The following is a 27,943-nucleotide window of genomic DNA, read 5'->3' as shown; positions in this document are numbered from 1 at the left end:
AACATCTCATATGGTCCATGACGTTCAAAACGTCTTTGAAGTCCCGATTCTAAGCTGTTAAGCATGGTGTACTAAACTATCAAGTAGTCATCATATTGAGCTAGCCAAATGTTCATAACGTCTGCATCTGCTCCTGCAATAGGTCTGTCACCTAGCGGTGCACCAAGGACATAATTCTTCTGTGCAGCAATGAGGATAATCCTCAGATCACGGATCCAATCTGCATCATTGCTACTAACATCTTTCAACTTTGTTTTCTCTAGGAACATATCAAAAATAAAACAGGGGAGCTAAATGCGAGCTATTGATCTACAACATAGATATGCTAATACTACCAGGACTAAGTTCATGATAAATTAAAGTTCAGTTAATCAAATTAATTAAGAACTTCCACTTAGATAGACATCCCTCTAATCATCTAAGTGATCACGTGATCCAAATCAACTAAACCGTAACCGATCATGACGTGAAATGGAGTAGTTTTCAATGGTGAACATCACTATGTTGATGATATCTACTATATGATTCACGCTCGACCTTTCAGTCTCAGTGTTTCGAGGCCATATCTGCATATGCTAGGCTCGTCAAGTTTGACCTGAGAATTCTGCGTGTGCAAAACTGGCTTGCACCTGTTGTAGATGGACGTAGAGCTTATCACACCCGATCATCACGTGGTGTCTGGGCACGACAAACTTTGGCAACGGTGCATACTCAGGGAGAACACTTTTATCTTGAAATTTAGTGAGAGATCATCTTATAATGCTACCGTCAATCAAAGCAAAATAAGATGCATAAAAGATAAACATCACACGCAATCAATATAAGTGATATGATATGGCCATCATCATCTTGTGCTTGTGATCTCCATCTCCGAAGTACTGTCATGATCACCATCATCACCGGCGCGACACCTTGATCTCCATCGTAGCATCGTTGTCGTCTTGCCAACTATTGCTTCTACGACTATCGCTACTGCTTAGTGATAAAGTAAAGCATTACAGGGACATAATTCTTCTATGCAGCAATGAGGATAATCCTCAGATCACGGATCCAATCTGCATCATTGCTACTAACATTTTTCAACTTAGTTTTCTCTAGGAACATATAAAAAATTAAACGGGGAGCAATATTGCGAGCTATTGATCTTAAACATAGATATGCTAATACTACCATGACTAAGTTCATGATAAATTAAAGTTCAATTAATCATATTACTTAAGAACTCCCACTTAGACAGACATCCCTCTAATCTTCTAAGTGATCACGTGATCCAAATCAACTAAACCATGTCCGATCATCACGTGAGATGGAGTAGTTTCAATGGTGAACATCACTATGTTGATCATATCTACTATATGATTCACGCTCGACCTTTCGGTCTTCGTGTTCCGAGGCCATATCTGTTATATGCTAGGCTCGTCAAGTTTAACCTGAGTATTCCGTGTGTGCAACTGTTTTGCACCTGTTGTATTTGAACGTAGAGCCTATCACACCCGATCATCACGTGGTGTCTCAGCACAAAGAACTTTCGCAACGGTGCATACTCAGGGAGAACACTTGTACCTTGATAATTAGTGAGAGATCATCTTATAAAGCTACCGTCGAACTAAGAAAAATAAGATGTATAAAAGATAAACATCACATGCAATCAAAATATGTGACATGATATGGCCATTATCATCTTGTGCCTTTGATCTCCATCTCCAAAGTATCATCATGATCTCCATCGTCACCGGCATGACACCATGATCTCCATCATCTTGATCTATATCAATGTGTCGTCACATGGTTGTCTCACCAACAATTGCTGTTGCAACTATTGCTATCGCATAGCGATAAAGTAAAGCAATTATTTGGTGCTTGCATCTTATGCAATAGAGAGATAACCATAAGGCTTTTGCCTATTGCTGATAACTTCAACAAAACATGATCATCTCATACAACAACTTATATCTCATCACGTCTTGACCATATCACATCACAACATGCCCTACAAAAACAAGTTAGACGTCCTCTACTTTGTTGTTGCAAGTTTTACGTGGTTGCTACGGGCTGAGCAAGAACCGTTCTTACCTACGCATCAAAACCACAACGATAGTTTGGCAAGTTGGTGCTATTTTAACCTTCGCAAGGACCAGGCGTAGCCACACTTGGTTCAACTAAAGTTGGAGAAACTGACACCCGCCAGCCACCTGTGTGCAAAGCACGTCGGTAGAACCAGTCTCGCGTAAGTGTGACATGCTGATAAGCAGTATGACTTATATCGCCCACAACTCACTTGTGTTCTACTCATGCATATTACATCAACGCATAAAACCTGGCTCGGATGCCACTGTTGGGGAACGTAGTAATTTCAAAAAAATTCCTACGCACACGCAAGATCATGGTGATCCATAGCAACGAGAGGGGAGAGTGTTGTCTACGTACCCTCGTAGACCGACAACGGAAGCGTTATGACAACGCGGTTGATGTAGTCGTACGTCTTCACGGCCCGACCGATCAAGCACCTTAACTACGGCACCTCCGAGTTTTAGCACACGTTCAGCTCGATGACGATCCCCGGACTCCGATCCAGCAAAGTGTCGGGGAAGAGTTCCATCAGCACGACGGTGTGGTGAAGATCTTGATGTTCTACCATCGCAGGGCTTCGCCTAAGCACCGCTACAATATTATCGAGGAGTATTGTGGAGGGGGGCACCGCACACGGCTAAGAAAACGATCACGAGGATCAACTTGTGTGTCTAGAGGTGCCCCCTGCCCCCGTATATAAAGGAGCAAGGGGGGAGGCCCGCCGGCCCTTGGGTGCGCCAAGGAGGAGGAGTCCTCCTCCTAGTAGGAGTAGGACTCCCCTCTTTCCTACTCCTACTAGGAGGGGGAAAGGAAGGGGGAGAGGGAGAAGGAAAGGGGGCGCCGCCCCCCCTCTCCTAGTCCAATTTGGACCAGAGGGGGAGGGGGCGCGCAGCCCACCCTGGCCGCCCCTCTCTCTCTCCACTAGGGCCCATAAGGCCCATTACTTCTCCCGGGGGGTTCCGATAACGCTCCGGCACTCCGGTTTTCTCCGAAATCACCCGGAACACTTCCGGTGTCCGAATATAGCCGTCCAATATATCAATCTTTATGTATCGACCATTTCGAGACTCCTAGTAATGTCCGTGATCACATCCGGGACTCCAAACAAACTTCGGTACATCAAAATATATAAACTCATAATGAAACTAGCATCGTACCGTTAAGCGTGCGGACCCTACGGGTTCGAGAACAATGTAGACATGACCGAGACATGTCACCGGTCAATAACCAATAACGGAACCTGGATGCTCATATTGGCTCCCACATATTCTACGAAGATCTTTATCGGTCAGACCGCATAACAACATACTTTGTTCCCTTTGTCATCGGTATGTTACTTGCCCGAGATTCGATCGTTGGTATCTCAATACCTAGTTCAATCTCGTTACTGGCAAGTCTCTTTACTCATTTTGTAATACATCATCTTGCAACTAACTCATTAGTTGCAATGCTTGCAAGGCTTATGTTATGTGCATTACCGAGAGGGCCCAGAGATACCTCTCCGACAATCGGAGTGACAAATCCTAATCTCGATCTATGCCAACTCAACAAACACTATCTGAGACACCTGTGGAGCATCTTTATAATCACCCAGTTACGTTGTGACGTTTGGTGGCACACAAAGTGTTCCTCCGGTAAACGGGAGTTGCATAATCTCATAGTCATAGGAACATGTATAAGTCATGAAGAAAGCAATAGCAACAAACTAAACGATCAAGTGCTATGCTAACGGAATGGGTCAAGTCAATCACATCATTCTCCTAATGATGTGATCCCGTTAATCAAATGACAACTGATGTCTATGGTTGGGAAACATAACCATCTTTGATCAATGAGCTAGTCAAGTAGAGGCATACTAGTGACATACTGTTTGTCTATGTATTCACACATGTATTATGTTTCCGGTTAATACAATTCTAGCATGAATAATAAACATTTATCATGATATAAGGAAATAAATAATAACTTTATTATTGCCTCTAGGGCATATTTCCTTCAGGTGGGGCACCTCGGTGTTGGGGACGGTCGGGGTCGGAGGCAGAGGCAGAGGGTGTTGGGCATCCTTCTCGAGGTAGGGGCCGGGCCGAGGGGTCGACGGTGACGAAGTCGGGGTCTGGTGCGACGTCGGAGGGGTCGGAGCTCGAGGCGGCGGTTGTTGATGACGGGACGGTGACATCGCGATGAGGTGGCTGCGTTCGGTGACGGTGTCGGAGGGCAATGTGCGGGGGCAAAGGAGGGGCGAGGAGGCGACGGGGAGGCGATGAGGAGGCGGTGACGGGGCGGGGCGGAGCTCGGGGCGACGGTGGCAGGGGGTCGGGGGGTTGGGGCGGCAGGGTCGGGGGTGGGGGCAGCGGCACGGATGAGGTGTGGTGAGGGCTGGGAGAGAGAGAGGGAGAGAGAGAGAGAGGAGGGAGACAGGGGTGGGGCGCCGACACTTAGTGGGGTGGGGCCGGGGGGAAACGACCATTAAAACAACCAATTTGTTTGCTGCCACCCACCATCTTTGCCGTCTGCTCGCAGACGGCAAAGATTCTATGCCGTCAGCTAGCAGACGGCAAAGAGCAGGCTGACGGCAAAGAGCAGGCTGACGGCAAAGAGGGGCGAGAGGGGGTCCCCTTGCCAGAGGCCACACCCATGCTTGATGGGCTAGGGTGGGGTGGGGCGGCCATTCCATTCAATAGGATCAATGAGGAGGATGTACATTGATACGTCCATTTTGCATCATGCTTTTATATCGATATTTATTGCATTATGGACTGTTATTTCACTTTATGTCACAATACTTATGGCTATTCTCACTTATTTTACAAGGTTTACATAAGGAGGGAGAATGCCGGCAGCTAGAATCCTGGGCTGGAAAAGGAGCAAATATTAGAGACCTATTCTGCGCAGCTCCAAAAGTCCTGAAACTCCACGGAACATCTTAAAATAAATAAAGAAAAATCCTCGCCAAAGATGAAGGCCAGGGGGCCCACACCCTGCTCACGAGGGTGGGGGCGCGCCCCCTACCTCGTGAGCCCCCTGGTGGCTCTCCAACGTCCATCTTCTCCTATATGAAGTCTTTCGATGAGAAAAAAATAAGAGGAACTTTTCGGGACGAGACTCCGCCGCCACGAGGCAGAACCTTGGCGGAACCAATCTAGAGCTCCGGCAGAGCTGTTCTGCCGGGGAAACTTCCCTCCGGGAGGGGGAAATCATCACCATCATCATCACCAATGCTCCTCTCATCGGGAGAGGGCAATCTCCATCAACATCTTCACCAGCACCATCTCATCTCCAAACCCTAGTTCATCTCTTGTATCCAATTCTTGTCTCAAAGTCCGGGATTGGTGCTAGTAGGTTGCTAGTAGTGTTGATTACTCCTTGTAGTTGATGCTAGTTGGTTTATTTGGTGGAAGATCATATGTTCAGATCCTATATGCATACTATTACCCCTCTGATTATGAACATGAATATGCTTTTTGAGTAATTACATTTGTTCCTGAGGACAAGGGAGAAGTCTTGCTATTAGTAGTCATGTGAATTTGGTATTCGTTTGATATTTTGATAAGATGTACGTTGTCTAGCCTCTAGTGGTGTTATGTGAACGTCGGCTACATAACACTTCACCATTATTTGGGCCTAGAGGAAGGCATTGGGAAGTAATAAGTAGATGATGGGTTGCTAGAGTGACAGAAGCTTAAACCCTAGTTTATGCGTTGCTTCATAAGGGGCTGATTTGGATCAATATGTTTCATGCTATGGTTAGGTTTACCCTAATACTTTTGTTGTAGTTGCGGATGCTTGCAATAGAGGTTAATCATAAGTGGGATGCTTGTTCAAGTAAGAACAGCACACAAGCACCGGTCCACCCACATATCAAATTATCAAAGTATCGAACGCGAATCATATGAACGTGATGAAAACTAGCTTGACGATATTCCCATGTGTCCTCGGGAGCGCTTTTCCTATTATAAGAGTTTGTTCCGTCTTGTCCTTTGCTACAAAAGGATTGGGCCACCTTGCTGCACTTTATTTACTTTTGTTACCTGTTGCTCGTTACAATCTATCTTATCGCAAAACCATCTGTTACCACTTATTTCAGTACTTGCAGAGAATACCTTGCTGAAAACCGCTTATCATTTCCTTCTGCTCCTCGTTGGGTTCGACACTCTTACTTATCGAAAGGACTTGTGGGTCATCAAGACTCTTTTCTGGCCCCATTGTCGGGGAGTGTAGCGCCTTTGGTAGGTGGAATTTGGTAAGGAAAAATTTATATAGTGTGCTGAAATTTACTGTCACTTGCTACTATGGAAAGTAATTCTCTGAGGGGCTTGTTCGGGGTATCTTCACCCCATCCAGTAGAGCAAAGAGTTGCTCCTCAACCTACTGAACCTATTGAAAATGAAACTCCTTTTGAATTTCCTTCGGGTATGATGGAAAAACTGCTAGCTAACCCTTTTACAGGAGATGGAACAAAGCATCCTGATGAGCACTTAATATATGTGGATGAAGTTTGTGGGTTATTTAAGCTTGCAGGTATACCCGATGATGTTGCTAAGAAGAAGGTCTTCCCTTTATATTTCAAGGGAGACGCATTGATATGGTATAGGCTATGTGATGATATGAGATCATGGGACTATAAAAGATTGAAGCTGGAATTTCATCGAAAGTATTACCCTATGCATCTTGTTCATCGTGATCGCAATTATACATATAATTTCTGGCCTCGTGAAGGAGAAAGCATCGCTCAAGCTTGGGGGAGGCTTAAATCAATTTTATATTCATGCCCCAATCATGAGCTCTCAAGAGAAATGATTATTCAAAATTTATATGCTCGGCTTTCTGAAAACAATCGCACCATGCTCGATATTTCTTGTGCTGGCGATTTTATGATGAAGACTATTGAATTCAGATGGAATTTATTGGATATAATTAAACGCAACTCTGAAGATTGGGACCTCGACGAAGGTAAAGAGTCAGGTATGACACCTAAGTTTGATTGTGTTGAGTCTTTTATGGATACCGATATTTTCCGTAAGTTTAGCACTAAATATGGACTTGACTCTGAGATAGTAGCTTCTTTCTGTGAATCTTTTGCTACTTATGTTGATCTCCCTAAGGAGAAGTGGTTTAAATATCATCCTCCCATAGAAGTAAAAGTAGTTGCACCTATTAAAGTTGAAGAAAAGACTGTCACTTATAATGATCCTATTGTTCCTACTTCTTATGTTGAGAAACCACCTTTCCCTGTAAGAATAAAGGATCATGCTAAAGCTTCAAATGTTGTTCGTAAAAGCAATATTAGAACTTATACACCTCCTGAGAAAGTTAAAGTAGAACCTAATATTGCTATTGTTGAAGATCTCTTGTCTAATAATATTGATGGGCATGTTATTCAGTTCGAAGGTGAAACTGCTAGAATTGCTAAACCTTGTGATAAAGATAAACATAGACCTGTGGTAGGCGTGCCTGTTATTTCTGTTAAAATAGGAGATCATTGTTATCATGGATTATGTGATATGGGTGCTAGTGCTGGTGTAATACCTATTGACTTATACGAAGAAATTAAGAATGAAATTGCACCTGCTGAGTTAGAAGGTATTGACGTCACAATTAAACTTGCCAATAGAGATACTATTTCACCAATTGGAATTGTTAGAGATGTCGAAGTCTTGTGTGGGAAAACTAAATATCCTGCTGAGTTTCTTGTTCTTGGTTCCCCACAAGATAGCTTTTGTCCCATTATATTTGGTAGACCCTTCTTAAATACTTTCAATGCTATCATAGACTGCACAAAGAATGTTGTTACTATTGGCTTGGATGATATGGTTCATGAGTTTAATTTCTCTAAATTTAGTAAACAACATCGTGAGGAAGAATTACCTAGTAAGGATGAAATTATTGGTCTTGCTTCTATTGCCGTACCTCCTAGTGATCCTTTAGAACACTATTTGCTAGACCATGAAAATGATTCTTTCATGAATGAAAGAAGGGAAATAGATGAAGTATTCTTTAAACAGGAACCTATTCTGCAACATAATTTGCCTGTTGAAATCTTAGGGGATCCTCCTCCACCCAAGGGTGATCCCGTGTTTGAGCTTAAACCTTTGCCTAATAATCTTAAATATGCTTATCTTGATGAAAAGAAGATATATCCTGTTATTATTAGTGCTAACCTTTCAGAGCATGAAGAAGAAAGATTATTGAAAACTCTAAAGAAGCATCGTGCTGCTATTGGATATACTCTCGATGATCTTAAGGGCATTAGTCCCACTCTATGTCAACATAAAATAAATTTGGAAGCAGATGCCAAACCAGTTCATGATCCTCAACGATGTCTGAATCCTAAAATGAAAGAAATGGTAAGAAAAGAAATAATAAGCTTCTGGAGGCAGGTATAATCTATCCTGTTGCTGATAGTGAGTGGGTAAGTCCTGTCTATTGTGTCCCTAAGAAGGGAGGTATTACTGTTGTTCCTAATGATAAAGATGAATTGATTCCACAAAGAATTATCACAGGCTATAGGATGGTAATTGATTTCCGCAAATTAAATAAAGCTACTAAGAAAGATCATTACCCCTTACCGTTTATTGATCAAATGCTAGAAAGATTATGCAAACATACACATTATTGCTTTCTAGATGGTTATTCTGGTTTCTCTCAAATACCTGTGTCGGCTAGAGATCAATCAAAGACTACCTTTACATGCCCTTTTGGTACTTTTGCTTATAGATGTATGCCTTCTGGTTTATATAATGCACCTGCTACCTTTCAAAGATGCATGATGGCTATATTCTCTGACTTTTGTGAAAAGATTTGTGAGGTTTTCATGGACGACTTTTCCGTCTATGGTTCCTCTTTTGATGATTGCTTGAGCAATCTCGATCGAGTTTTGCAGAGATGTGAAGAAACTAATCTTGTTTTGAATTGGGAAAAGTGCCAATTTATGGTTAATGAAGGTATTGTCTTGGGGCATAAAGTTTCTGAAAGAGGGATTGAAGTTGATAAAGCCAAGGTTGATGCTATTGAAAAGATGCCATGTCCCAAGGACATCAAAGGTATAAGAAGTTTCCTTGGTCATGCCGGATTTTACAGGAGGTTCATTAAGGAATTATCAAAAATTTCTCGGCCTTTGACTAATTTACTACAAAAAGATACACCATTTGTCTTTGATGATGATTGTGTAGAAGCATTTGAAATACTTAAGAAAGCATTAGTCTCTGCACCTGTTGTTCAGCCACCGGATTGGAATTTACCCTTTGAAATTATGTGTGATGCTAGTGATTATGCTGTAGGTGCTGTTCTAGGGTAAAGAGTTGATAAGAAATTAAATGTTATTCATTATGCTAGTAAGACTCTAGACAATGCTCAAATAAATTATACTACTGCTGAAAAAGAGCTTTTAGCAGTTGTATTTGCTTGTGATAAGTTCAGATCTTATATTGTTGATTCTAAAGTAACTATTCAAACTGATCATGCTGCTATTAAATATCTTATGGAAAAGAAAGATGCTAAACCTAGACTTATTACATGGGTTCTCTTGCTACAAGAATTTGATTTGCATATTGTTGATAGAAAGGGAGCTGAGAACCCCGTTGCAGACAACTTGTCTAGGTTAGAAAATATTCTTGATGACCCACTACCTATTAATGATAGCTTTCCTGATGAACAATTAAATGTTATAAGTACTTCTCGTAGTACTCCATGGTATGCTGATTGTGCTAATTATATTGTTGCTAAGTTTATACCACCTAGCTTCACATACCAGCAAAAGAAAAAGTTTTTCTATGATTTAAGACATTACTTTTGGGATGACCCACATCTTTATAAATAAGGAGTAGATGGTGTTATTAGAAGTTGTGTACCTGAGCATGAACAGGAACAGATCCTACGCAAGTGTCATTCTGAGGCTTATGGAGGACACCATGCTGGAGATAGAACTGCACATAAGGTATTGCAATCTGGTTTTTATTGGCCTACTCTCTTCAAGGATGCCCGTAAGTTTGTCTTGTCTTGTGATGAATGTCAAAGAATTGGTAATATTAGTAGACGTCAAGAAATGCCTATGAATTATTCTCTTGTTATTGAACCGTTTGATGTTTGGGGCTTTGATTATATGGGACCTTTTCCTGCCTCTAATGGATACACACATATTTTAGTTGCTGTTGATTACGTTACTAAGTGGGTAGAAGATATTCCAACTAGTAGTGCTGATCATAAAACTTCTATTAAAATGCTTAAAGAAGTTATTTTCCCGAGGTTTGGAGTCCCTAGATATTTAATGACTGATGGTGGTTCACACTTTATTCATGGTGCTTTTCGTAAAATGCTTGCTAAATATGATGTTAATCATAGAATTGCATCTCCTTATCACCCTCAGTCTAGTGGTCAAGTAGAGTTGAGCAATAGAGAGATCAAATTAATTTTGCAAAAGACTGTTAATAGGTCTAGAAAGAATTGGTCCAAGAAACTTAATGATGCATTATGGGCTTATAGAACTGCATACAAAAATCCTATTGGTATGTCTCCGTATAAAATGGTTTATGGAAAAGCATGTCACTTACCTCTCGAACTAGAACATAAGGCATATTGGGCTATTAAAGAGCTCAACTATGATTTTAAACTTGCCGGTGAGAAGAGGTTATTTGATATATAGCTCACTTGATGAATGGAGAACCCAAGCTTATGAAAATGCCAAGTTGTTTAAAGAAAAAGTTAAAAGATGGCATGACAAAAGGATACAAAAGCCTGAGTTTAATATAGGTGATTATGTATTGCTACACAACTCTCCTTTAAGATTTTTTGCAGGAAAACTTCTCTCTAAATGGGAAGGCCCCTATGTTATCGAAGAGGTCTATCGTTCCGGTGCCATAAAAATCAACAACTTCGAGGGCACAAATCCGAAGGTTGTAACATCCCAAATTTTCAATTTGGAATGTTATACATTAGATCATCATGCATATCTTATTTTTCTTGCATTTTGGTCGATCCTAGAAATTTCACGCAACTCAAGGACCTTCGGAGAGAGTTGGAGATTTCGTTATTTTCATATTTGAGAGTTTTCTCGAATTTGAAAAGAGGATCATTTGATTTATTTATTTCATCCTCAATTATTTTTCCGATATCAAAATATGAGAGAGGGAATCATATGACTTTCCCAAAATATAGGAAAAATGAAGATTTAATAAATAGATCAAATTTCGTTTTTCCGGTGTTTGTTTGTTTTTCTTTGGATAGGGAAAAATGCGCGTTTTCGAAAATTGCATTTTAGGTCCGTAGAAAAGTTCATTTTGTTCAACTCAACTTTAGGAGTCGGGGAAAATTTACTTTAGGGTTTTTGGAGCCCGTTTAGTTTTTCTTTTTCTTGTTTTTCTGCGCCCGGAACTAGTTAAAAAAAATCCGCAGGCCAGCCGGGCCAAAGGCCCAGCCCGCCGCCGCTCCACCCCAGCCGCGCGCAGCGCCAGGCGCCAGGCGCCAGGCCAGCCGCCGCCTCTTCCCTGGCCGAATCCTATTAGGATTCTAGGCTAGCCCCTTTTCCTTGTTTCGTTTTTCCTTTTCCTACTCTATTTCTTGTCCCCTACCCCAAGTAATCTCTCCCCTCTCCTATATAAATACCCCCATAGACCCCCCCTCTCCTCACACCAAAAACCCAAACCCCCTCTCCTCCCTAAGCCGCGCCCCACCCCACGCCCTTCACCCGCCGCCGCCGCCGCCCTAGCACGCCGCCATCGCCACCGTTCGCCCCGCCTCGCCGGAGGGCCTCTCTTTTTCTTCCCCGCGGTTCGGTTCTTTTAAAAGAAACTGTTCCGGTTTTCTTTTCCGGTTTTCTCTCCGATTCTTTGTTTCGGTTTCTTTTCCGAAAACCCTAGATCAGTTTTCCGTTTTCTTTTTTGGTTTCTTTTCCGAAAACCCTAGATCGGTTTTCCGTTTTCTTTTTTGGTTTCTTTTCCGAAAACCCTAGATCGGTTTTCGTTCTTCTTTCGGACCGTTCGTCTCAACGAACGTGATCACCGATTATTCCCGGTTAACGACGCCCGTTCGTTTAACCGTTCGTCTCTTTCTTTTCGTCGGATTTATTCCGCGATCGCGATCTCAGATCCGATCTTTGTTCTAGTTTATCTTCTCGCCCGTTTATCGGAATCAGGTGATTCAAGGGCCTGGAGTTTCGTCTCGAAACCGCCGTTCCGTCTAATCAACTTGAACAAGTTTTTGCTATGGTAAAATTTGACCTAGTTTCAACTTGCTAGAACCGAGTTGTTTTCTTCCGCCGTTTGTTTTCCGTCGTTTGTTCGGTTCGTTCTTTCTTTGCAACCGGAGTTCTGAAGTTGAACTTTCTGGTTCGTTCTCTCGTTCGAGTTTTACTTGTGCATTAGATGAGTACTTATTGTGTGGTTACTATTGTTTGCTTACGATAGATTGACCGGAGTGTGACGAGTAGATCTATCAAGAGTTTTAAGTGCGAATCATCTTCATCTACATTGCAGGCAAGTTCACACTTTGATCATACCTTTTCTACAACCCATGTTTTATTGCATTAGACCAATCCTCTCACATTGCATGATTAGGATCTAATTAAATTGTGGGATGGGAAGTAGATGAGGTAGTACCTATTACCTGTATTATTATGAAACCTTTGGGAGTTACTTCTACGTTTGCTTATTATGCCATGCTATGCTAGTAGACGTGGATTGGGTGAGTGATATCCATGACAGATGTGAGTTGATAATTTTAATGGTTTATCTAAGGTGGCCACTTAAACACACATTTGGGTGGATTGAGGCACCTGATGTCTATCAGGACTTGCCTGTTTTTTTTGGGACCGCCACCCAGGCTCAAAGGGATCATAAGATAATTCATGCTAGAAACTTCCGTGTGCAGCCACATGCTACTATGGGCTCTGGCATAGTTGACTAAGTTGTGCGAACTCTTACGGGGTGGACTAGCAGATGTAGGGGTTGTAGGTGGTACGGTCTACCCCACATGTAAGGTGCTAGCGCTTCTGAAAGACTATGTCTCGGTCATCCGTTTCTCAAACACCATCTAGTGCGAGAAAACAAACGGAGGCGATCGAGTCATGTGGGGAAAAGTGCGCAAACCTCTGCAGAGTGTACAAACTAATCATGATTAGTCGTGTCCCCGGTTATGGACAACTTGAGTATCTAGTACTTGAATATCATGTGAATCTCAACATGTTACTTCTAATTAATATTGTTGGGTTTAATTATTCACTTAATTGGGATTGAGAATGCTGTCAACCATTCTCAATGTTCAACAACCACCATGATAGTTAAATAAATTTATTCCTTTGCAGTAGGGAAAAATTGGCTTTATGCAAAAACCTTATAACCATAGAGCTTTTCCACCAGCCAAATATGCATGTAGTGATAGCCATTGTTCATCATTCTCTATGGTGTGAATTTGCCAGTACATTCAATGTACTGACCCGTTTCGGGCTGCAACGTCTTATGTTGCAGGTTTCTTACGACGAGTAAGTGATACGTTAGGGTTACGATTTTTGCACTCAACTTTGCCGTTGGTGTTGATGGGAATGCACAACCTTGTTGCTTCCGCTATTTGGATTGAGGTAATAGTATTTACGTTACTTTATACATGTGATTTACCTCTGTTATAAATCCTTCGAGTACTGTGTGTGTCAGCATACCGATCCAGGGATGACACCTAAGCACAGAGACTTGATCCATTCGGGTCGGGTCGTTACAAAGGTGGTAAACAGTCAAAGAATTAAACATTATATCTCAGGTAGTCCCATAAATGTTGAAACCAATATTATTGAAACCGTAACCCCGGAGGAATACATAAGGGACACTTTCCGGAACATTTCAGACTCCGAAAAGGAATAGGTATGTGGTACAGTAAGTAAACTGACTCCAAAACAATTTTTAAGGCAATACTTCTCCGTTTTGGAATATTTAGAAAAATAGAAAAATAAGTAGCAGTCCGGGAAGGACACGAGGGCCCCACGAGGGTGGTGGGCGCGCCCTACGCCCTGGGCACGCCCCCCTACCTCGTGACCACCTCGTGTGCCTTCCGGACTCCGTTTTCTTGCACGATACGTATTTTGGTCGGTAAAAATTCATTATATATTCTCCCGAAGGTTTTGACTCCCTTATCACGTAATTATTCTCTGTTCTTGTTTCGAGCTGTTTTTCTAACAGATCTAGATTATCATGACGTCCCCAAGTGCTTCCAAGGACAAGTTCTTCAATAAGGTCATCAACCCTTACCTCGCGGAGGTGCTGCGACACCCTCAAACCATTGAGATGCGTGATGGGTTGTTGCACATCCGCGATGTTGAGGGACCAAAGGGAACCGGAAGCGTGGAGACGAGGCTCAAAGTAATGGAGCAACAAGTTTTCAAGTGCCGAGGGATGGTGGAGCGTGGAATCAACGCTAGCCACACGATGCTCGCGGATTTCACTAACAACTACAAGCCAGATGCCAAGAACACCGAGGAGGCCATCTTCAAGCTATATGAGAAGATCGAGCACCTCCAAGCCCAAATCTATGACCTGCAAAACCAAAACTGTGAGTATGAATATAGATTCAAAAGAATGAGTTTGGCTGCAGATTCGAGGATTCCGGAGACTCGATCATCCTTCTATGATGGTGAACCTATGCCTTGGAAGATGGATGACAAGCCTGCATCATCAACAACACCTCCACCTTCTTCACCAACCAAGGAGATATAATCACATGGGTATGGGCACTCCCCTTGGCAACTTCCAAGCTTGGGGGAGGTTCCCCGGTATCGTATCACAATCACAACTCCTATCTTTACCGTTTTTCTTAGTTCAATCCTATTAGTAGTATCTTGATCTAGTAGAATAAAGTTTATGGCATGATCTAGTTTTGAGTTTTGCTTTATGATATCTCTTTGTAATCGAGTCCGTGAGCTATATATAATAAAGATAAGTGTTGAGTCAAGGGCTTGATTATTTTGCCATGATCTTGGGCGAATGAAAGAAAAGAGAAAAAGAATAAAAAGAAACAAAGAGTTCATATTGATCTTATTGAGAGTAATGACTTCACATAGAAAGAGTATGATGATTAAAAGTTGTCGGGAGTTGGCAAACATAGTTTTGGTCATTGTTGCAATTAATAGGAAGTGATAAGGAAAGAGAGGTTTTCACATATAGATATATTATCATTGACATCTTTTATAATTGGGAGCACTCATTAAAATATGACATGCTAAAGAGTTGATGTTGGACAAGGAAGACAACATAATGAGTTATGTCTTTCTTATATCCGAGATAAAGTATGTTGTCATGGATCCTCTAACTTGTTGAGCTTGCCTTTCCCCCTCATGCTAGCCAAATTCTCAGCACCAAGTAGAAATACTACTTGTGCTTCCAAATACCCTTAAACCAGTTTTGCCATGAGAGTCCACCATATCTACCTATGGATTGAGTAAGATCCTTCAAGTAAGTTGTCATCGGTGCAAAGCAATAAAAATTGCTCTAAATATGTATGATTGATTGGTGTGGGAGAAATAAACTTTATACGATCTTGTGATGTGAAAGTAATAAAAGCGACGGACTGCATAATAAAGGTTCATATCACAAGGGGCAATATAAAGTGACATTCTTTCGCATTGAGATTTTATGCATCCAACCATAAAAGCACATGGCAACCTCTTCTTCCCTCTGCGAAGGGCCTATCCTTTATTATTATCTTCTACCTTATGCAAGAGTCATGGTGATCTTCACCTTTTCTTTTTCATTTTATCCTTTGGCAAGCTCAGCATGTTGGAAAGAACATGATATATATATCTAATTGGATGTAGGGGAGCATGAACCATTATTGTTGACATTACCCTTGAGGTAAAAGGTTGTGGGGCAAAACTATAAGCCCCTATCTTTCTCTGTGTCCGATTAAAACTCCATAACCACAAGTATTTCGTGAGTGTTAGCAATTATGGAGGATTAAATGATAGTTGAGTATGTGGACTTGCTTTTTAGCTCTGACATAGACTCTTACCGATGTTATGATAAATTGCAATTGCTTCAATGACTGAGATTATAGTTTGTCGGAGCCCAATAAGGTTTATGATTTATACTTTTGCATTGTGAATAGATCATCACTTGAACATAAGTAATCATATGACAAAATCTATATATGTTGCTATTATGAGAATAATCATGCTGCCTTCATGTCCGTATTTTATTTTTATCGACGCCTCTACCTCTAAACATGAGGACATATTTATTGTTATCGGCTTTTCGCTTGAGGACAGCGAGGTCTAAGCTTGGGGGAGTTGATACATCCATTTTGCATCATGCTTTTATATCGATATTTATTGCATTATGGACTGTTATTTCACTTTATGTCACAATACTTATGGCTATTCTCTCTTATTTTACAAGGTTTACATAAGGAGGGAGAATGCCGGCAGCTGGAATCCTGTGCTGGAAAAGGAGCAAATATTAGAGACCTATTCTGCGCAACTCCAGAAGTCCTGAAACTCCACGGAACATCTTAAAATAAATAAAGAAAAATCCTCGCCAAAGATGAAGGCCAAGGGGCCCACACCCTGCTCATGAGGGTGGGGGCGTGCCCCCCTACCTCGTGGGCCCCCTGGTGGCTCTCCGACGTCCATCTTCTCCTATATGAAGTCTTTCGATGAGAAAAAAATAAGAGGAACTTTTCGGGACGAGACTCCGCCGCCACGAGCGGAACCTTGGTGGAACCAATCTAGAGCTCCGGTAGAGCTGTTCTGCCAGGGAAACTTCCCTCCGGGAGGGGGAAATCATCACCATCGTCATCACCAACGCTCCTCTCATCGGGAGAGGGAAATTTCCATCAACATCTTCACTAGCACCATCTCATCTCCAAACCCTAGTTCATCTCTTGTATCCAATTCTTGTCTCAAAGTCTGGTATTGGTGCTAGTAGGTTGCTAGTAGTGTTGATTACTCCTTGTAGTTGATGCTAGTTGGTTTATTTGGTGGAAGATCATATGTTCAGATCCTATATGCATATTATTACCCCTCTGATTATGAATATGAATATGCTTTGTGAGTAATTACATTTGTTCCTGAGGACAAGGGAGAAGTCTTGCTATTAGTAGTCATGTGAATTTGGTATTCGTTTGATATTTTGATAAGATGTATGTTGTCTAGCCTCTAGTGGTGTTATGTGAACGTCGACTACATAACACTTCACCATTATTTGGGCCTAGAGGAAGGCATTGGGAAGTAATAAGTAGATGATGGGTTCCTAGAGTGACAGAAGCTTAAACCCTAGTTTATGCGTTGCTTCGTAAGGGGCTGATTTGGATCAACATGTTTCATGCTATGGTTAGGTTTACCTTAATACTTTTGTTGTAGTTGCAGATGCTTGCAATAGAGGTTAATCATAAGTGGGATGCTTGTTCCAGTAAGAACATCACCCAAGCACCGGTCCACCCACATATCAAATTATCAAAGTATCGAACGTGAATCATATTAACATGATGAAAACTAGCCTGACGATATTCCCATGTGTCCCCGGGAGCGCTTTTCCTATTATAAGAGTTTGTTCCGGCTTGTCCTTTGCTACAAAAGGATTGGGCCACCTTGCTGCACTTTATTTACTTTTGTTACTTGTTGCTCGTTACAATCTATCTTATCACAAAACCATCTGTTACCACTTATTTCAGTACTTGCAGAGAATACCTTGCTGAAAACCGCTTATCATTTCCTTCTGCTCCTCATTGGGTTCGACACTTTTACTTATCAAAAGGACTACGATAGATCCCCTATACTTGTGGGTCATCATACATGAAAGGGCGGTGATCCAATTCCGGAATTTTCTTGGGAACCCTTTTTCTTAGTAGCCGATGATGAATTCCCACTTGACCGAACCAGAGGCCGTGTCAATGTCAAGCTTTAAAAGGAGCGATGGTTTTTTGCCCTTACAAAGCCTTCGGGAAAGGTTCCTGATGTACATGAAGTTGTCGTGGATGCTTCTCCTTTTGATAAATGCATTTTGGGCATTGGTGACAAGTTCATCCATGTGAGGGCTTAACCGGATGGTTAACACCCTGGCCATGATTTTAGCAATCGTGTGAATGAGGCTAATGGGCCTATAGTCTCGGACCCCCCCCTCCGCACCATCTTTCTTGGGCAAGAGCCCGTCATTTGCGGAGTTGAGCCAGTGGAGGTTGGTGGTATGCAAGAAGAGATGAACCACTCTCATGATGTCGCCTTTCATGGCGTTCCAACACTTTTTGAAGAACATTCTTGTGAAGCCGTCAAGCCCGGGCGCCTTGTCACTTGGCATCTCTTTGGTAGCCTCAGGAATCTCGTCCTCGGTTATGGGAGCCTCAAGCTAATGTAAATCTTTGGGATCAATGTTTAGATCCTCCCAATTAAGGTCCTTGAAGCTCCCTTGGCCCTTGCCCCTTGCCCATGACTTTGGAGAAGTGGTAATGTATGATGGATTCCTTGGCCTCATGCTCGTTTACCCAACCAGACTGGTGCATGATCATCCTATGGATGTGGCTCTTATGCCTTCTTGCATTAATGAGATGATGGAAGAATTTGGTGTTGCATGACCCTCTCGCAAGTTTGCGATCCTAGCAGACTGCCTCTTTCTAGATCTCTCAATCACGACAAGACTTATGACCCATCTTTTAAGCCTCGCCCGGAGATCTTGCTCCTCAGCGGAAAGTTGTCGGTCTTCCTATGTAACAGCGAGACGAAGAATCACAAGAAGGGCGACATGAAGGTGGGTCTTCACCTTAAAGAAGATGCCCCTACTCCATTCAGTGAGACGAAGCCTTCTTGAGCCTATTAAACAAGACTTTAGTCGGGCTCCGTATGATGGACGAGTTCGTTCCAAGCCTTTTGCACCACCTTGTTGAACCCGGGCATTGATGCCCAAAAGTTCTCAAATTTGAAGCTCCTAGGTGTCTTGGCCCCTCTGTGATTGGAAAGCTCCTAGGTCTCCTCAGCCCCCTGTCAAAGACGAGAGATTTTGGCAGCACCGAAAGTTGGTATAAATCTCACATTGTCATCATTTCTTCCTTATTTTAAACATAGTACATTCGCACAAGCTCATAAATATGCACATACACACATCCCTATAAACGCATGCACGCACACACACGCTACCCCTATGAGTATCTCCGACAGAATGAGACGGCACATCATCTTGAGATTACCAAAGTCATCACACGTTGGGGTAGCTGTAAATTTTTTTTGATGCAAGTTTTGCGTCACGTCCCCCGCGCGTCGCCTCTGGCGCACAGGGGAAACCCTAACAGCGCCGCCAGCCGCCCCTCCCCGCTCCTCCCCCGCTTCGCCGCCACCAGAGGGGACACCGACGAAGCCCGCGTGGTCCCCAGGGAAGGTGGTGGCGGGGTGTCCTCGTCGTTCTCGCGTAGATCTCGCGACGGCCGGTGGCGATCTCGCGGCGGTGTTCCGCCGGTGGCTGGCGCCCGCTGCCCGTGGGGCGACATCCCTCACGGTGGCGGGGCTGCCCCTAAATGACGCCTTGTGGTGGCCACGTGGCGGTGCGCAGGTGGGCCGGATCTGGGCTTCTGGTGCGCGGGTGGCAGCGCTTGCCGTTGCCCTCGGCCATGAGGCGTGGTCCGGGACGGGCCGAGCGCCGGTGGTGCTGGCCAGGATGCACGCTGGCAGCGCCCTACTTCATCTCGCGTCGTCTCGCTGGCCAATGGTGGTGGTCATCTTCTTCGTCAAAGATGGCCGGCCAGAGGCTGGGTGATCGGATCTCGAGATCCATCATCTAGTCCTGGCTGCGAGTTGGGGAGACATGGTTGCCGGTGAAATCCGAGCCATTGGCAGCTGATGGCGGTGTTCTACGTCGTTACCTTGATAGAGGCATCGTCGTGTAACTACTGTTGACCCACTCGTGCTGCTTTGGGGGAAACCCTAGGATCTGGTGTTCCAGATCGGACGATGGCGGCACTGCGGTGTCGTTTCTCTCTTGGGAGCATCGTTTCTGGAGTAGCGCTAGAAGTCAGAAGCAGGAGGTGGAGCGGCTTCGTCTTGCACGGAGCTTCTATGGAGATGTTAAGTCTGAAGGAAATATGCCCTAGAGGCAATAATAAAGTTATTATTTATTTCCTTATATCATGATAACTGTTTATTATTCATGCTAGAATTGTATTAACTGGAAATATAATACATGTGTGAATACATAGACAAACAAAGTGTCACTAGTATGCCTCTACTTGACTAGCTCGTTGATCAAAGATGGTTATGTTTCCGAACCATAGACATGAGTTGTCATTTGATTAACGGGATCACATCATTAGGAGAATGATGTGATTGACTTGACCCATTCCATTCGCTTAGCACTTGATCGTTTAGTTTGTTGCTATTGCTTTCTTCATGACTTATACATGTTCCTATGACTATGAGATTATGCAACTCCCGTTTATCGGAGGAACACTTTGTGTGCCACCAAACGTCACAACGTAACTGGGTGATTATAAAGGTGCTCTACAGGTGTCTCCGAAGGTACTTGTTGGGTTGGCGTATTTCGACATTAGGATTAGTCACTCCGATTGTCGGAGAGGTATCTCTGGGCCCACTCGGTAATGCACATCACTATAAGCCTTGCAAGCATTGCAACTAATGAGTTAGTTGCGGGATGATGTATTACGGAACGAGTAAAGAGAGTTGTCGATAACGAGATTGAACTAGGTATTGAGATACCGACGATCGAATCTCGGGCAAGTAACATACCGATGACAAAGGGAACAACGTATGTTGTTATGCGGTTTGACCGATAAAGATCTTCGTAGATTATGTGGGAGCCAATATGAGCATCCAGGTTCCGCTAGCTATTAGTTATTGACTAGAGACGTGTCTCAGTCATGTCTACATTGTTCTCGAACCCGTAGGGTCCGCACGCTTAAAGTTCGATGACGGTTATATTATGAGTTTATGTGTTTTGATGTACCGAAGTTAGTTCAGAGTCCCGAATGAGATCGGGGACATGACGAGAAGTCTCGAAATGGTAGAGACGTAAAGATCGATATATTGGACGACTATATTCGGACATCGGAAAGGTTCCGAGTGATTCGGGTATTTTTCGGAGTATGGGAGAGTTACGGGAATTCACCGGGGAGTATATGGGCCTTCGTGCCTAGTCTGAATTGGACTAGGGGGAGGGGCTGCGCCCCCTCCTTCCTTCTCTTCTCTCTCCCCTTTCCTTGACTCCTACTCCTACTACTTGGAAGGGAGGGAATCCTACTCCCGGTGGGAGTAGGACTCCTCCTAAGGCGCGCCATAGAGAGGGTCGGCCCTCCCCCTCCTCCACTCCTTTATATACGAAGGAGGGGGGCACCCCATAGACACAACAATTGATCTCTTGATCTCTTAGCCGTGTGCGGTGCCCCCCTCCACCACAATCCACCTCGATCATATCGTAGCGGTGCTTAGGCGAAGCCCTGCGTCGGTAGAACATCATCATCGTCACCACGCCGTCGTGCTGACGAAACTCTCCCTCAACACTCGGCTGGATCAGAGTTCAAGAGACGTCATCGAGTTGAACATGTGCAGAACTCGGAGGTGCCGTACGTTCGATACCTGATCGTTCGGATCGTGAAGACGTACGACTACATCAACCGCGTTGTGCTAACGCTTCCGCTTACGATCTACGAGGGTACATGGACATACTCTCCCTTCTCGTTGCTATGCATCACCATGATCTTGCGTATGCGTAGGAATTTTTGAAATTACTACATTCCCCAATAGTGGCATCCGAGCCAGGTTTTATGCGTTGATTTAATATGCATGAGTAGAACACAAGTGAGTTGTGGGCGATATAAGTCATACTTCTTACCAGCATGTCACACTTTGGTTCGACGGTATTGTTGGATGAAGCGGCCCGGACCGACATTACGCGTACGCTTACGCGAGACTGGTTTTACCGCCGTGCTATGCACACAGGTGACTAGCGGGTGTCAGTTTCTCCAAATTTAGTTGAACCGAGTGTGGCTACGCCCGGTCCTTGAGAAGGTTAAAACAGCACTAAATTGACAAACTATCGTTGTGGTTTTGATGCGTAGGTAAGAACGGTTCTTGCTCAACCCGTAGCAGCCACATAAAACTTGCAACAACAAAGTAGAGGACGTCTAACTTGTTTTTGCAGGGCATGTTGTGATGTGATATGGTCAAGACGTGATGAGATATAAGTTGTTTTATAAGATGATCATGTTTTGTTGAAGTTATCGGCAACTGGCAGAAGCCTTATGGTTGTCTCTTTATTTCATAAGATGCAAGCACTAGATAATTGCTTTACTTTATCGTTATGCGATAGCAATAGTTGCAAGAGCAATAGTTGGCGAGACGACCATGTGACGACACATTGATATAGATCAAGATGATGGAGATCATGGTGTCATGCCGGGACGATGGAAATCATGACGAAGCTTTGGAGATGGAGATCAAAGGCACAAGATGATGATGGCCATATCATGTCACATATTTTGATTGCATGTCATGTTTATCTTTGATACATCTTATTTTGCTTAGTTCAACGGTAGCTTTATAAGATGATCTCTCACTAATTATCAAGGTACAAGTGTTCTCCCTAAGTATGCACCATTGCGAAAATTCTTCAACGGGTGCAAAACAGTTGCACACGCGGAATACTCAGGTTAAACTTAACGAGCCTAGCATATAACAGATATGGCCTTGGTACACTGAGACCGAAAGGTCGAGCGTGAATCATATAGTAGATATGATCAACATAGTGATGTTCACCATTGAAACTACTCCATCTCACGTGATGATCGGACATGGTTTATTTAATATGGATCACGTGATCACTTAGAGGATTAGAGGGATGTCTATCTAAGTGGGAGTTCTTAAGTAATATGATTAATTGAACTTAAATTTATCATGAACTTAGTCCTGGTAGTATTAGCATATCTATGTTGTAGATCAATAGCTCGCGTTTAGCTCCCCTGTTTTATTTTTGATATGTTCCTAGAGAAAACAAAGTTGAAAGATGTTAGTAGCAATGATGCAGATTGGATCCGTGATCTGAGGTTTATCCTCATTGCTGCACAGAAGAATTATGTCCTTGATGCACCGCTAGGTGACAAACCTATTGCAGGAGCAGATGCAGATGTTATGAACGTTTGGCTGGCTCAATATGATGACTACTTGATAGTTTAGTGCACCATGCTTAAACGGCTTAGAATCAGGACTTCAAAGACGTTTTGAACGTCATGGACCATATGAGATGTTCCAAGAGTTGAAGTAAATATTTCAAGCAAATACCCGAGTTGAGAGATATGAAGTCTCCAACAAGTTCTATAGCTAAAAGATGGAGGAGAATAGCTCAAGCAGTGAGCATGTGCTCAGATTGTCTGGGTACTACAATCGCTTGAATCAAGTGGGAGTTAATCTTCCAGATAAAATAGTGATTGACAGAATTCTCTAGTCACCACCACCAAGTTAGTAGAACTTCGTGATGAATTATAATATGCAAGGGATAACGGAAACAATTCCCAAGCTCTTCGTGATGCTGAAATAGATGAAGGTAGAAATCAAGAAAAGCATCAAGTGTTGATGGTAAAAAAAACCACTAGTTTCAATTAAAGGGGCAAAGGGAAGAAAGGGGAACTTCAAGAAGAAAGGCAAGCAAGTTGCTGCTCAAGTGAAAAAAACAAGTCTAGACCTAAGCCTGAAACTGAGTGCTTCTACTGCAATAGGACTGGTGATACGTCTCCAACGTATCTACTTTTCCAAACACTTGTGCCTTTGTTTTGGACTCTAACTTGCATGATTTGAATGGAACTAACCTGGACTGACGCTGTTTTCAGCAGAATTACCATGGTGTTATTTATGTGCAGAAACAAACATTCTCGGAATGACCTGAAACTTCACGGAGCAACTTTTTGGAAAATATAAAAAATACCTGCAAAAGATGAAGGCCAAGGGGCCTACCACCTCTCCACAAGGGTGGGGGCACGCCTGCCCCCCTAGGGCGCGCCTCCCTACCTCCTGGGCCCCCTGTTGCCTCTCTGACTCCAACTCCAACTCTATATATTGTGTTTCGGGGAGAAAAAACCAGAGATAAGAATTCATCGCGTTTTACGATACGGAGCCGCCGCCAAGCCCTAAAACCTCTTGGGAGGGCTGATCTGGAGTCCGTTTGAGGCTCTGGAGAGGGGAATCCGTCGCCATCGTCATCATCAACTATCCTCCATCACCAATTTCATGATGCTCACCGCCGTGCGTGAGCAATTCCATCGTAGGCTTGCTGGACGGTGATGGGGTGGATGGGATCTATCATGTAATCGAGTTAGTTTTGTTAGGGTTTGATCCCTAGTATCCACTATGTTCTGAGATTGATGTTGCTATGACTTTGCTATGCTTAATGCTTGTCACTAGGGCCCGAGTGCCATGATTTCAGATCTGAACCTATTATGTTTTCATCAATATATGAGTGTTCTTGATCCTATCTTGTGAGTCTATAGTCACCTATTATGTGTTATGATCCGTTAACCCCGAAGTGACAATAATCGGGATACTTACTGGTGATGACCGTAGTTTGAGGAGTTCATGTATTCACTATGTGTTAATGCTTTGTTCCGGTACTCTATTAAAAGGAGGCCTTAATATCCCTTAGTTTCCGTAAGGACCCCGCTGCCACGGGAGGGTAGGAAAAAAGATGTCATGCAAGTTCTTTTCCATAAGCACGTATGACTATATTCGGAATACGTGCCTACATTATATCAATGAACTAGAGCTAGCTCTGTGTCACCCTAGGTTATGACCGTTACATGATGAACCGCATCCGGCATAATTCTCCATCACCGATCCATTGCCTACGATCTTTCCATATATTGTTCTTCGCTTATTTACTTTCCCATAGCTATTGCTATCATCACTACAAAATACCAAAAACATCACTTCTACTACTGCTACCTTTTGCTACCGTTACCACTACTATCATATTACTTTGCTACTAAATACTTTGCTGCAGATATTAAGTTTCCAGGTGTGGTTGAATTGACAACTCAGCTGCTAATACTTGAGAGTATTCTTTGGCTCCCCTTGTGTCCAATCAATAAATTTGGGTTGAATACTTTACCCTCGAAAACTGTTGCGATCCCCTATACTTGTGGGTTATCAAGACTATTTTCTGACGCCGTTGCCGGGGAGCATAGCTCTATTCTTTGAGTCACTTGGGATTTATAACTGCTTATCATTATAAAGAACTTGAAAGATCCAAGAACCAAGATCTATCCCTCAACTACGAGGGGAGGTAAGGAACTGCCATCTAGCTCTTTGATTCACCTTCTGTTTTGAGTAAGCTTGCGACACCTACACCTGCTTCTGCTATTCATTCTGATATGTCGCATGTTATTGATGATGCCACTTCTGCTATGCATGATACTTATGATGAAACTACTTCTATGCTTGATACTACTGTGCCACTTGGTAAATTTCTTGATGAACAACTTGCTAGGGCTAGAGAGATTGAAAATATTGAATCTAATAATACTGATGAAAGTGATGATGAAGAATCACTTGTTATTCCTGAGGGTTATGTCTTTGATCAAGAAGCTTCTTTAGGTATTTTAGCTTGCAAAGATAGAAATGAACTTCAGAGGTTATTAGCTAAATGGAATAAGCAATCTCTAAATGCTAGAATGAAACCTGACCCTGCTTTTGCTACTTCACCTATCTGTGTTACCGATAAGGATTATGAATTCTCTGTTGATCCTGATATAATTACTTTGGTTGAATATGATCCTTTTCATGGCTATGAATCTGAAACTGCTGTGGCACATCTTACTAAATTAAATGATATAGCTACCCTGTTTACTAAAGATGAGAGAACTCGCTACTTTTATATCCATAAAATATTTCCGTTCTCATTAAAGGGTGATACTAAGATATGGTTTAATTCTCTTGATCCTGGTTGTGTGCGTAATCCCCAGGATATGATTTATTACTTCTCTGCTAAATATTTTCCGGCTCATAAGAAACAAGCTGCTTTAAGGGATATATATAATTTTGTGCAAATTGAAGAAGAGAGTCTCCCACAAGCTTGGGGGAGGCTTCTCCAATTAGTTAATGCTTTGCCTGATCATCCTCTTAAGAAAAATGAAATACTTGATATCTTTTATAATGGACTAACCGATGCCTCCAGAGATTACCTGGATAGTTGTGCTGGTTCTGTTTTCAGGGAAAGAACACCGGATGAAGCTGAAACTCTATTGAATAATAGGTTGACAAATGAAAATAATTGGAACCCTCCGGAGCCAATTGCTAAGCCTATTCCTAAACCAACTCCGAAGAAGAGGGGTATTCTATTTCTCAGTCCTGAAGATATGCAAGAGGCAAAGAAATCTATGAAAGAAAAGGGTATTAAAGCTGAAGATGTTAAGAATTTACCTCCTATTGAAGAAATACATGGTCTTAATTTTCCGCCTGTTGAAGAAACATATGATCCTAATCCATTACCTATTGAAGAAACTCATGGTCTTGATAACCCGACACAGGTAGTAAAGGTAAATTCTCTCTATTGGAAAAATTCCATCGATTATATTTGGAGGTTTTGAATTTCCTCTTCCTACTATCAAGAAGAAATATGATATTCTTATTATTGTGGATGTGCATATCCCCGTTGAGGTAACATAGTGTTATTCGAAATTTCTCCGGTTCCATGTTATTCGGAATGAGTTCGTTAACAAGACTAGATCAACCTTGTTAGTGGATTCCTTTTGATGATCATGAGATGGATGAAACTAGAAGGCACAACCTTCTGTACCCCACTTTTATTTTCTGTTATTCATATTAAATAGAATAAAAATAAATATTTTTCTATCTATTATCTGATTATCCGTGCAATATAAAAATACCACGAAAATAAAAGTTCTCCAAATGCCCTGAAATTTAAATATGATTTTTTTCTAGAATATTTGAGAATATTTGGCACTGAGAACACAGCAGGGGGGTCAACCACCTGCCCACGAGGGTGGAGGGCGCGCCCCCTGCCTCGTGGGCCCATGGTGGCCCTCCTCCACTTTTCCTTTCACCTACACACTCCTTCCTCCCCCAAACACGAATATCCAGCTCAAACCCGAGTCCAAGCTCGTTTTGCTGCCATTTTCGATCTCCTTGCTCAAAGCACCTCTCACAAAACTTCTTGGGGAGATTGTTCCTTGGTATGTGACTCCTCCATTGGTCCAATTAGTTTTTGTTCTAGTGCTTTATTCATTGCAAATTTTTGCTGCTTAGGTGACCCTGTTCTTGAGCTTGCATGTCAAATTTATATGGTCAAAAGTAGTTTTGATGCATGATATAGGCCCTAGGAACTTGTAGGAGTAATTGCTATCAATATTATTGAGTTTGGTTTACTTTTATTTTGAAGTTACCAAAAAATTTCAGAATTTTTCAGAGGAAGAAAATTGCTTAGGAAAATGTTCCAAGGTGGTTCCTCAAGGAAGCAAGGACCCAGGCTTGCAATGCGTGATGCTGATGAAGAGCCACCAAGAGACGCTCCAGTGCGTCCTTGTGAGTGGCCTTCTGAAAATTTTATGGATCGAGCAGGAATTAAGGAAGAATTCAACACATATTTACGTAACGCCGATCTTGTGAGCTTCGAGGAAGAGAAGTGCAGTCAGTATCATAACCTCACCAGTACCTTTGTGAGGAGGTTTGAATTTTCAACTTCACGTAATTCCCCAACTGTCCTGTTTGATCTTTATGAAAATTCTTATACTATGGACTTAGAGGACTTTGCCACTGCTTGCAAACTTTCACAATGGGGTAGTATAAGGGATCCTCGCAAATCTGAATTTAGAGATTTTCTTGCTAGTATAACCATGGGAGAATCTAGAGATATAACACAAGCCACCATAGGGAGCTGTGACGCCCGGGTAATCATGCTAC

This window comes from Triticum urartu, chromosome 6 (assembly GCF_003073215.2).
Source record: "Triticum urartu cultivar G1812 chromosome 6, Tu2.1, whole genome shotgun sequence".
NCBI classification, from domain to species: domain Eukaryota; kingdom Viridiplantae; phylum Streptophyta; class Magnoliopsida; order Poales; family Poaceae; genus Triticum; species Triticum urartu.
This window is presented reverse-complemented; position numbering follows the sequence as displayed.